Raw genomic sequence first — 12,340 nt, 5'->3', positions numbered from 1 at the left:
CTTTATACAGAATATAGCAGCTGCTAGCTTGCTTGAGAAATCAGTACTTCTAAATATGCATGGTCGTCGTCAATGGAGCGCATATACAAATGAAAGAACTGTACCTTCCAGATCTGACTACCTCAATAACAACTCTTTTAATGATGAATTAAAAATGAATGGATGAGAGAGTCTCCTCATAAGGTCTCTCATCAAAACAAGCATTTGTTTTAGGCATCCTTTGTTTTCCTGGTGCATGTGAATGTGCATGCTTGCGGTGCCGACAGCCACAAATTTTGGACTGCATGTGGCCATCTGCAGAGTTCACATGGCCTGAGGTCATCTGACTTGAGGGGGTGACCAACGTCTCATCACTCATACCCTTGTGGATGTGGAAAGCATGAATTGGCCTTAAGAGTCCACAGCAAAGACAGCTCTGAAAGAAAACCATTTAAAAGCTAATGTATGCTGCATGCTAACAGGCTTACGTTGCCAGTATGTTGATTTTTAGCTGCTATAATGTTTATGTTCACAATGAGTTTAGTGCTAGCTTGGTAACATGTCTAAATTAAAATTGAAAATTAAAACTACAGCTGAGGCTCATGAGAGTGTCATTAATTCTGCAGGTATTTAGTCACAAACCAAAATATTGGACAAACTAAAATTTAGACCAGGTGATGATATTTATTCCTGTCAAGGAATGTTCAGGAATGTGTGAAGGTGGAGAGCGCACATCACAGCTTCCAGCCATCCACCCATTATCAATAAATCCAATCAAAAATGAATATAATTAAGTAGGCACTTGTGGAAAGCTCTGCTGACACACTGGCCTGGTTAACTGTAAGTGTAGCCCTGTATGTTGAACGAAGTAACTGGAGTGATGCAAATATCTTTTGCTCAACACCAGAAGACCACGAATATACCACAAATGTTAACCCCTTGATGGAGCTACAAGAAAAAGTCAAGTAATTGCCAATGTCTGCAGGCTTCCCCCCTTGAGGTATGAACCGCTGTATCAAAACTAAGCGCAACTCATTCAGTAGTTGTTGAGAAATGTCAGTCTGGATCGAAGCAGTGACCAACTAACCAAGAGACCGACTGAGAGGCCAACACATTACAGGAGCTGTGCTACTAGCATGGTTGAAAAAACGTCTGTATGTTATTCATGTATTTGTGACACAAAATAGCTGAGCCACAACTTACTATATATTCAAACCAAAATGAAAAAAAGAAAAAAAAGAAAAAAAAGAAGAAAGGTCTGTTTTGAACGTTACAATGTAATGTGTCAGCTGCTCAGCATCTAATACTTGATGTAAAAAATGTGCAAAGGGAAAAATAACTTCTCTCTAAAAAATAAATTCTCTGCACATGTTGCTATATAGTAGGCACTTGAGGATGTAAACTATTTATCATTAGTTTTTTAAAAGTCTTTTGCTATGAATTATCTTAGTTGGTCAGAGGATGTAAATTGCCATGGTGATGGCGGCACGCATAGACGCAGCGGCCCCTTCAGGAGACAACGAAAGTGAACGTTTTGAGTGTCTTGTCTATCCCAGACGTTCATTCTGCAAAACTTGCAGCCGAGAGACTTTGCTGGGCGTCAGGATAGTGAACGGCGCTGAAACTGCAGCGACTGGTTGTGATTTCGACATACTACACCAACACAGAGTCCGATCAGAGACCACGCCGGCAGTTAACCAAGAGAGAGGGAAGCGCAAACAGTACGAACGTAAACAAAGGAGGAGGACGAGAGCGTTGATTCATACTAAAGGCTAACCCTTCAAGACCAGTGGAACGTTGCTCCTACTCTCCACTGTCCGCCCCCTCGACAACAAGCTGGACGAGCTACTTTTGCTGGTAGAAACCCGCAGAGAGTGGAACTACTGCTGTGTGTTTGCTTTTATAGAAACATGGCTCCATGACAACATCCCAGATGGACATACAGCTAGAGAGGATGACATTATTCCAGGCGGACAGACAGGCAGCTAGCTCTGGGCAGCATCTGCAGCTTCATCATCGTCACACCATCGTGTGTGTCTTTGTGTCCCTTAAGATCTACCAGGACCTGAAGAGGTTCGCCATGTTCAACGAATGGCGGCGTGAATGGACGCAGCGGGCCCTTCAGAAGACAGCGATCAGTGAACGTTTAGTGTCTTATCCCGGACGTGCATTCCGCAAAACTTGCTGGTTGAATAATCCTGAAGAAACGCTCTCTCTCATCTTGCCTGTACTACTGTGTATGCACAGCAAAATGACAATACACCTGATTTGATTTGATTTGATTTGATAAATGTGCATCATTAAAAAAGTCCCAAACTATCTTTACAATGATTTGAATAGGTCTCAAACATGAGGCTGTACTTAAATACTAGAGAAAACTGAAGCACACAAGCGACTTCAATCTAAAGGTACACAGTTCAAGCATACTGCAGCAGCAACGAAAGGCCTCTGGAGAAGATGCTGCTACACTTGAGAAAATCCTCATGCCTGCTGAGACTCCAGGTTACCTTGATGCATTGCTCCCCTTAAGGGGCTTTGGCTCATTGTGTTTGCAGACTACTCTTCTCATAATTAATTGTGATTTCATGGAGGACATCGAAGTATGGCATTCCCTGTGGAGGTGAGAAGGAAAAAAAGATGGAGGCAGCTGCAAGCGTAGGCACAATCACAGGGCTGTGTGGAGCAGCTGTTGTAGCCATGGATCACAGCCCATCTGCAGACGGCTGACTGAGCCATCTCAAGGACTTTTTTCACTGACAAGTTACAGAAGTGGCTGGAGGGCTGTGGAGTGACACTCAGAGGTAATGATGGGTCAAGAAGTGACTGTAAAGGGGTGCCTGGTAGCTCAACCGGATAAGACGGTGACCCATGCACAGGGCTGCAGTCCTCGACACAATGGCAGCGGTTTGAGTTCAGCCAGCGGCTCATTTGCTGCACGTCCTTCCCCTACTCTTCTCCCCACGTTTCTCTGTCTCTCTTCACTATCTGGTTAGATAAAGATGAAAAATCCCCGCAAAAAAGTGTCTGTAGATATGAGGATTGTAATCTTCCTCACGTGCAGGACTTTACTCAGACAAACTGACAGTATTACCTCAACAATCACTGACATTTTGGATCACTCTGATAAAATCCATGTATTTTCATTTTTTATTTGGTTTTCATTGTATTTCAATAGTATTTTAAGAGGAGAAAACTGTATGTAAATGTCCTCCAAAACTGTGTTAACAGTGATACTGATGTTACACTGTCCTGAGTGCAGGTGTGATCTGGGAGCTGTATGTGAGAGTAAAAATGTTCTAGTGTGATTTAAGAATCTATGAGTGTTGACTGCAGCCCTGGGCGATACAACAATAGCAATATGTACCAGCAATAGACACGTCCCACTGTTGACTAGTGCTTGCTGAGAGGAAATCCAAAGGAAACTTTGGTGGGTGTACAATTTTGTAAGGCCTCCACCTTCCTATATGAAATGCCTTGAGATGGTATGTTATGATTTGGTGCTATAAAAATGCAATTTAATTAAATTGAATTCATCAATAGCAGTAAGAAAAATGCTTGACAAACAATTTCCTTATAAAAGCACATCAGGAAAACACAAAGTTAAGTTGCATCAGAAACTCCAAGTGTGCTCCCTCCCTGACTCATAAACAACTTTACATACCCTTTGATAATGGAGGCTAGTCGCCCTCCATCGCTCTCCCTGTGGGTTCTCTGTTGGTCTCTTAAAAAGGCTTTTTAACATTTCTACCTTTACAGAGCAGGATGTTTGAACTTCTTTTGGAACTTCATTGGCCATTTCTTAAGTCACTGTACACTAAATATCAAGATATTACTTCTGGCTGTGGGAAATTCTTTCAGAAACCCAGATGAACCCTCATCCCCCATTTAGAGAAACCTGAATATGCTGGCAGGTGCGCGCTGACTGAAGCTGGAGTACTGCTATTGTGCAAGTACACATCTTTGGCAGATTTCTGATCACTGACTGCCACGTGTGCACATTCCTCATCTACTTGAGTTGTGTCATGCTGAGTAAAACAAATAAGGGTAAGGATTTATTAATTGCTTAAATACTTTTGATAATCAGACACAAAACAAACAAATCCATCCATCCATTATCTATACACTGCTTAATCCTCACTAGGGTTGCGGGGGGGGGCGAAGCCTATCCCAGCCGACTTAGGGCGAAGGCAGGGAAAACAAACAAATCTACTGTCTAAATTATATAGTAACTCAGTTGGCAAATAAATGACAGAAAAGGGCGGAAGAAGTCGGAGACATGGTTGTAGTTAGTAAGTGGACCCAAAAGAATTAAAAATAAATAACATTTAAGTTAAATTTCATTTAAGAAATAAATCATAATCCATACCACTTATAACAATGAGGGTAAGCTAAGTAACAGAAAAACCTCTCTGTGTAATCCCAGTGCAACGTTTTTAAGTGACATATACAGTGCATCCTCACCAATAGCTTCCACAGTAGAAACAATACAGACAAATTTCTGCAGAATGAAATACTTTGCCATACGGATCTTTAAAAAAGCAGTTTTGTTAAGTACAGTCTTAATAAAAGTATCAAACTTGAAGTCCACAGCACCTGTCTCAGCACTGACAAAAGCCCAGTGGGTGCTGCTTTCTGCTTTTCCTTTTATTATCTAATAACGCTGAAGAGAAGACAATGAAGCTGTTATGATCATCAGGAGTATCTGTGTGATGATGACCCAGCGTATGAGCAATTAAAATTGCCCTCCACATGGACCAGCTCCTACCCAGTACAAATATACATGGGTGTGTTGACCTTTATATCCCGGTATGTGCATTAAAAAGTGAGACAAAGACAAACTGGGGCACACAGAAACTCCACCCTCGACTGGCCTGTTGTTGGCAAACAAACATGACACAGGTCTAGTGATGTTTAAGCATAACTGCTAAATAGCATTTAACACAGGTAGAGACACACAGAAATGTAGACAAAGTGAACAAGACAGAGAGATAACCAGGGAATAAGACAGAGAAGGATATGAAAGATGGGCCTGGGTGTCTTCCAACCTCCAAAGCTCCTTCAATATGACAACGACTACACAGGAAAGCAATTCAACAAAAGGTGCCCGTGTCCTTGTTGGACTGCACATGTCAATCTTTTACGAGACAATTCAAGGTAAATCAAATCTAAAATGCATGCAATGATCATGCACAGGCTACAAAAATACTGCACTGGTAATGTCAACCAATCTGTGAAGATCTTCTGTGATGAGGCTCAGTGTTTGCACGGGCTGGGAGAGTGATAAACAAAATGGATCACACTGACTTTGCAGCAAGTGCTAATCTGTCAGTGAAGCTTCTGCTGTTAAACTGCTGCGGCACAAGCTGCCCCACAGGGGTGAGGCGGGGAGAGTCTCTGGCTGAGTCGGTGAGAATTGTGAATGTGACAGCCAATTAGAGTCAGACACACAGGACTCCCTCATTTTTCAGTGCACAACAGATCGCACGTTTTCTAATGAGCTTCAGCTTCCAAAAAACCTCTAAAGAGATACTTTTACATCTTTAATTGATATTTGACCATTCTTTGCCAGAAACTCACCCAGTAGTCAAAAATTTGATCATGTATCTTTTTGTTTGTCCAAAATGGTTAGTTAGCGTTGTTCCTTTGCTCTTCTGTGAAAACACAAAGCCCTGAGTTGGATGAAAACAGTCAGAGGGGATTTTTTCCCTGCTTTCCTTCAAATATGGTTCTACTGGTATTAGTTTTGGACAGCCAGAATCTATAGTGTTGAATCTCTTTGTACCAAAATGCAGCCAAAATTAAGCATTTTAATGAGGAAAAAAAGAGGGGGAGGGGGGGAATTAAACTGCAGTTTCCAGTCTACAGAGAGCAGGAAAGAGAAATTGATGTGTTATGCTCTGGATAGTTCAAAACAGACACACAATGAAACTCTAGTGAGACAACTCCAGGCAAGATGTGCAACTAATTCTTCTGATGTGTCATGAAAAGCAGCATTCAACAATTTTCCTTGGCACTTCCTCTTCCTGAATGGGCTGGTCATGCATTCAGATTTTCAAGCTGGATTTGCTTGTGAGCGAGATTGTCAATCAAGTTAAGTAGAGAATCTCTGGGTTCGCATAATGCACGCAGGAAGAATAAAATTGCCTTTCTGAAGTCTCTGTGCAAAGTGAGTATTCCCTAGTTATACTTTAAAAAGCCCCTGTCGTGCTTTTTTGGTTTTTCCCTTGCCTTCAGTATAGTCTATGGTTACTTTTTAGTGCATTTAAAAGATCTGCAAGGGTATAAAGCCCAGACTCTATGGAAGTCTAAGGGAGTTATTCTGTTCCACTGATAACGCTGCTCTTCACCTGCTTGTATCGTTTGATTTCAAGTGCAGGCTTTTCGTACTTCACTTATCAACATCACCATGGAACATATTTGCATAATGCCTCCCTATTGACTAGTTTGGCATGCCCTCACGCAAAGCAGTCCACCACTATTTCCAGCTCGGCCTCTCTGGCTCCCTATTCACAGATGAGGGATAGATGGACATAGCTGTGTAGGCACCCATTGGTTTGTGGATGCAGCCGGTTTGCCATTTGGTTGTCGCCATCTTGCTTATCTGAAACCAGATGTAACAAGTGAGGAGGGGATCGGACTCAAGGAGACTTCACTTGCCTACACGGTTGCAACATGTCAATCACAAGGTAGCCCTGCCCTAAAGCACAATCTGCTTTATCATCTCTTTTTTTCTAAATGGGACCATAACATACAAAATGAACCCCACACTATTTTAAAGGAGACTTGAAGCTCGCAACTGAGACCATAAACTCATTCAGGAAGATGTCTGCTGAAGTAACAAATCAAGTAAGAAGTAAGGTCCTTTTTTTTTTTTTTTTAACAGATCTCTATACAAATAGACCACTTTTTGCGACCATAGGCATGTCCCCTGTTGGTTAAGGCTACATCCATCATTTACTCTTTTGCAATGCTGGGCCAGCTGACCACAGGGCCTTTTAGGAGGGGTCTTCAAGAGAAGACTGCTTAAATGGAGCATTTGTACAACAATGTAATGTATGAAAAAATAATGTGCTTTTTGAACATGGAAACTTTAACATTTTTTTCTTTGTAACAAGAACTATTGCCTTGGTTTTTAACAGGTTTCATTTTATCAACAGTGCAGACAATATCTGACAGCCTGATAGAGAGGAGACAAGCGAAATGACAACATTACATTTGTTGGGAAGAAGAAACTACATTTTGCATGCAGAAATAAACGGAGTGAACACAAACATTAAGCCTCTGTGGTATTTGTGAGTGCACATGCTGTTTGTGTGTCGCAGCGTGTTTTCTGCTCTCACCACTAAATGATCTGACCCAGCTTTCTTGATTAGTCCATGAAGCTGGAGCTAATGTGCTTCCTGGACTAATCAGTGATGTCGGAGCTGCCACTGATGCCTGATGTGATCTTGGTTGTTTCGATAATAATCAGCAACACTAAACTTGCAGAAGTGGGGTTGGTGATTCGGGATCCAACACTGATAAAAGTGTCGGTTTCCGACTCTGATTCAGGAGTATTTGTGGACATGCCGGTGCATCTCAAAAAATAGAACATTGTGATAACGTTATTTTTTTTTCACAATTGAAACAAAACTTTTATATAATCTATATTTATTACACAAAGTAAAATATTTCAGGCCTTTTTTGTTTTATTTTGATGATTATGGCTTACCGCTCACAAAAATTTGAAATCCAATATCTCAAATTATTAGAATATGTTCTAAAATAAATTACAGAAAGGATTTGCAATATAGATAACAAATAACTGCAGCGTGGCATGGAGGTGATGAGCCTGTGGCCCTGCTGAGGTCTTAATTAAGTCCAGGTTGCTTTGATAGAGGCCTTCATCAGCTCATCTGTATTTTTGGTTGGATGTTTCTCATCTTCCTCTTCACAACACCCTGTATGGGGTTCTATGGGGTTCTATGGGGTTCTATGGGCTTCAGGTCAGGTGAGTTGGCTTCCTAATCAAACACAGGAATATCATGGTCTGCAACCCATTTAGTTGTAGTCTTGGCTCTGTGGGCAGGTGCTGGAAAAGGAAATCAGCATCTCCATAAAGCTCGTCAGTAGATGGAAGCAGGAAATACTCTGAAGTCTCCTGATAGATGCTGCGTTGACTTTGACTTGATAAAACACAGTGGACCAACACCAGCAGATGACATGACACCACAAAATCATTACAGACTGTGGAAACTTCACTCTGGACTTCAAACACCTTGAATTCTGTTCCTCTCAACTCTTCCTCCAGACTCTAGGACCTTGATTTCCAAATGAAATGCAAAATGTACTTTCATCTGAAAAGAGGACTTTGGACCACCGAGCAACAGTCCAGTTCTTTTTCTCCTCAGCCCAGGTAAGATCTTCTGACGTTGTCTCTGGTTCAGGAGTGTCTTGATGTTAGGGATCTGACAGTTGTAGCTCCTTTCCTGAAGACGTCTGTTCTTGGTGGCTGTTGATGCCTGACACCAGCCTCAGTCCACTGCTTGTGAAGCTCTTCCTAGTTCTTAAAACGACTTCTCTTGACAATCTTATCAAGGCTGCAGTCATCTCTGTTCAGGGCTCCAGACTGTGATGTAAATAGTGTGTGAGTTAAATTTTTAAGTGGTTGCATTGTGCCAGTGTATGATGATCATCAGACTGATCTGGTCTCCTTCTGTCAGCACATGTAGCTACTGAACAAGGTTTCCTCATTAAAAATCATACAATTTCCTCCATATTGACTAAGTTTCTTCCTGCCTGACGGGTAAAACAGTCAGTTTCGCTGGTATTGTACTCCAATAACAAAATGATCTTTAGTTATTAATTTATGAACACAGTGAGGAGAGAGAAGGAGGCTGGAGGAGGGGGAGCGGTCCGACACACCCGGTGATGAAAGTTTTCAGACACATGCAGACAAATGTCGACTGACTCAGTGAACAAGAATAAATGGACTATTACACTCGACCACAATAGTCCAAATTTTAAGAGCAATCACAATTTTGACAATATGATCATGATCGACTGCGGTACTGACATTTAAAATGTGCTCTGGTCCTCGTCAAGTCGGCTCGTAGAAAACCATGCTAATCAAAAACTGAGCATGTTGATAAAATCACTTGGCTTCAACTTGGGTAAATCTGTGTGAAACACACTCTTCCCACAAGTTTTTGGTCGCACACTTGTCAGAGGCATTAGCATCTACCGTAGCCAGCATGTGAGGTGTCTAGGGAACATATGGAAAATGTAGTATCTACCAATACACATGTTCAGCAAGTGCTTAGCGTGTGGCCAGTTTACGAGTAACATCAGAAGATGACTGATGACAAAGTAAATATACTTTCAGATTGAAATATTTTAAATATCAAGTCTTGTATCGTTAAAAATTAATGCAACATACCTCGGTTATGCAAAAACAACTATTCATCTGCATGTATGGTGGATTAAGAGTTACGGCAATGCTGTATATCAAAGGGGTGGGGGTGGGGCGACCAACTCATCTGATGGTGCCACCAACCAAGAAAGTTAGTAACACCAGTGCTACCAGTGGAAAAGTTAGTCCCTGCTGTTGCTTGTGCGCCTTTTCCTACCACACTTTTCCCTTCCAGTCAACTTTCCATTCATATGCTTCAATAGAACACACTGCCAACAGCCAGACCTTGTGTAGCGTACCATCCATGTGGAGAGTGTCAATCGTCTTCTGGTCATTTTTAAAGTCAGCAGTCTTTTCCACAATGGTGGTTGCGTGTACTGAACTACACCGAGAGATACATAATATTTATACAGTTTGAATAGTAATTTACTCAAACTCAAAACTAAATATTTTCAGATATTGGATTTCTCAATTTTATGAGCTATAAGCAATAACCATCCAAATCAAAACAAAAAAAGGCATGAAATATTTCACTTTTACTTTCTAGATTGAGTCTACAATATATTATATAGATCCACTTTTTAAAATAACTGATGTAGAAAAGTAAGTGTTTTCACAATGTTCTAAGTTTTTGAGATTCATTAGTATAGTCAAAGGTTTCAGCTTGAACCCCAAAAAGGCCAAAAGGCTGGGCTCAACTTTACATAACTGTAAAATGCCTGAAATAGCACTGGGAGTTAATGGCTCCTTTGCACAAGGTGAAGAGGACTTAATCTATAGGTTTTTAGAGTGACACTTCAATTTGAAATCGGATTGTCAAGTCTTTAACATCACTGATGTGCAGCTCTGACTAACCAATATTTTTGACAGGCCCAATATACGAACAAGTCATGACTGTCTATTTAGTGTTGAACACCAGCAGAAAAGATTTCTGGGAAACTATAGTTCAAGCTTTTCATCCACCAACTATGCCTCTAAATGACACATGTCCCTGTCCCTTGCCCCTACATTGTCAAGCCTCGTCTTCAGAGGGAATTTCTGTCCTTGAATGCCTGTAACTGGTATTTTAGCCACTCATTACCAAAAATCTAATTACAGGTTGCCACATGGTACTCATTTAACCATTTGCCATCTGCATAATTACTTTAGTCAGACATGAACTGGGACACGAGGATCTGAGGCTTAAAACAGGCCTGTCATACAGTAAAAGTGGAATCAAATGAGACATCACCTGATTTGGAAAATAGAACCAGCATTCAGATAAAATCTATATTTACCATCATTGTGTCTGGCTCACACGGTACTTTGTTATTGGCTGCTTCTCTCTACATTTGCTTTTTCTTGCCTGAGTAGTTATACTTTCCACTGTTATCACATTTGGCACATGATGCCAATAAACTGTGTAAAAATAAGAAAAGATTAGCTGAGGATATCCCATATACAAATAATAATACAAATATTTCATTCATAGGATTTACTGCTTCATATGTCATCTGACCCAAGCCAAAACATGAAAGACAGTCTCTTTTTTCCTGACCAGGCGCCTTAATAAATGTCTTGCTACATCTACGCAGATTTACATCTAAACAGAAACTAATTCCTCTTATAATTAAGAGCATCAAAGATTTGAAAAGCCGAGATGTCACAGTTATGCAGAGCACAATTTCTCCTTAATCAGATTCCTAGGCTACGATCACGCTTTATGTGGAACAGAGTGAATCCATCCGGCACAACTACAAGAACTTCAACAGTTCAGAGTTACAACAGCTCATCTAAGACAGGAAGAAGAGTGTGGACGGAAAAAACGTAGAGTCTGTTAGTATTCCAAGGTTAAAGTCTTTCACAGATCGAATACATGTCAAGTCCACTGGCTCAAAGGCTCACGTGTCAAAAGAAACCTCTTTCCTGTGCTCACAGTAGCAATAACAAAGGTTAAGTGGAACCATGTTCAGCAAGACACAGTGTTCACCAGATCCTGACTGTCCATGTGTTTGTGACTTGGGTTACAAAGGCGGGGATCATATAAAGTAACCTATGTGCTATTCCTTTACCATCTGCCATTCTTGACAAGTGCTGTGTGCAGTGTAACTAAACCTTGTATGTCCAGAGGCCAATGTCCACTGTGTCACATCCTGGCTCTTTGGCTCCAGGCAGACATTTCTAATGTTCCATTCTAGCTCGTGTCCTCTGGGGCCATAGGTGCCCTCGGGTCTTCGCCCTGTTCGACTGTCTTCACACGCTATTTTTCAGCAGCAGTGAGATGGGCTGTATTTGACATTTAAAATGAGGGATGAAGGATAAAGGTGGCTATCGCTGAGAGGTAACAAACTCTGCTTTGATCAGAATTGGTTTAGAGTCCCAGTAAAACCTTTGTTTTAGCTATGATTATTTTGGATTCAATCAGAAACCTGAACTTCAAATTAAAAGGCCCTCTGTGGAGTTGTCTTGTTAAAAAAAACAACATATATAGTTATTCTTAACTTAACTGTATTCCATCTTATCCTTGAGTCTGAATGCATTTCTAGACTCATTAACAGCAGTGAATGCAGAATGCAATAATTAGCAATATTGATCAATATGACAAAAAAAACATATTGTGGCAGAAGTTTTAAATCATATCGCACAGCACTAATAAGGCCAGTGAGGGGATTACCAGCTTTATCCTGGGGATCCCATGTGGTGGTGACAGCAGTTTGAGAGAGATCAGGTGAATCCTTTGATGACTACAGCTGCTTCTCATAGAGCAGAGAGATAGAGCTTAAAACGTATCACAATAAAAGGACCTCACTTTGGGACGCATCAAATAAAGAAAGCAAGTAAAACCTGGATGCACATGCTGGTGACCAGGGAGTAGCCTCCACATCATGCTGAGGGTAAGATTGTGAGTGGCTGGCCAGGGCAAGTTTTCAGCAGACATCGACCCGCATGGCCTCCACACATACCCTGACCCACATTTAAGACTTAGTTACT

General features: G+C 41.2%; 1 protein-coding gene across 1 annotated transcript in view; it reads right to left on the bottom strand.

Annotated features, from left to right (window-relative positions):
- The window catches only part of extl3 (exostosin-like glycosyltransferase 3), a 37,960-nt gene that overhangs the window by 16,964 nt on the left and 8,656 nt on the right, over window positions 1-12,340 (bottom strand). The window lies entirely within an intron of this gene.

Source organism: Stegastes partitus, unplaced genomic scaffold (assembly GCF_000690725.1).
Source record: "Stegastes partitus isolate 25-593 unplaced genomic scaffold, Stegastes_partitus-1.0.2 Scaffold9, whole genome shotgun sequence".
Classification (NCBI taxonomy): Eukaryota; Metazoa; Chordata; class Actinopteri; family Pomacentridae; genus Stegastes; species Stegastes partitus.
This window is presented reverse-complemented; position numbering and strand designations above follow the sequence as displayed.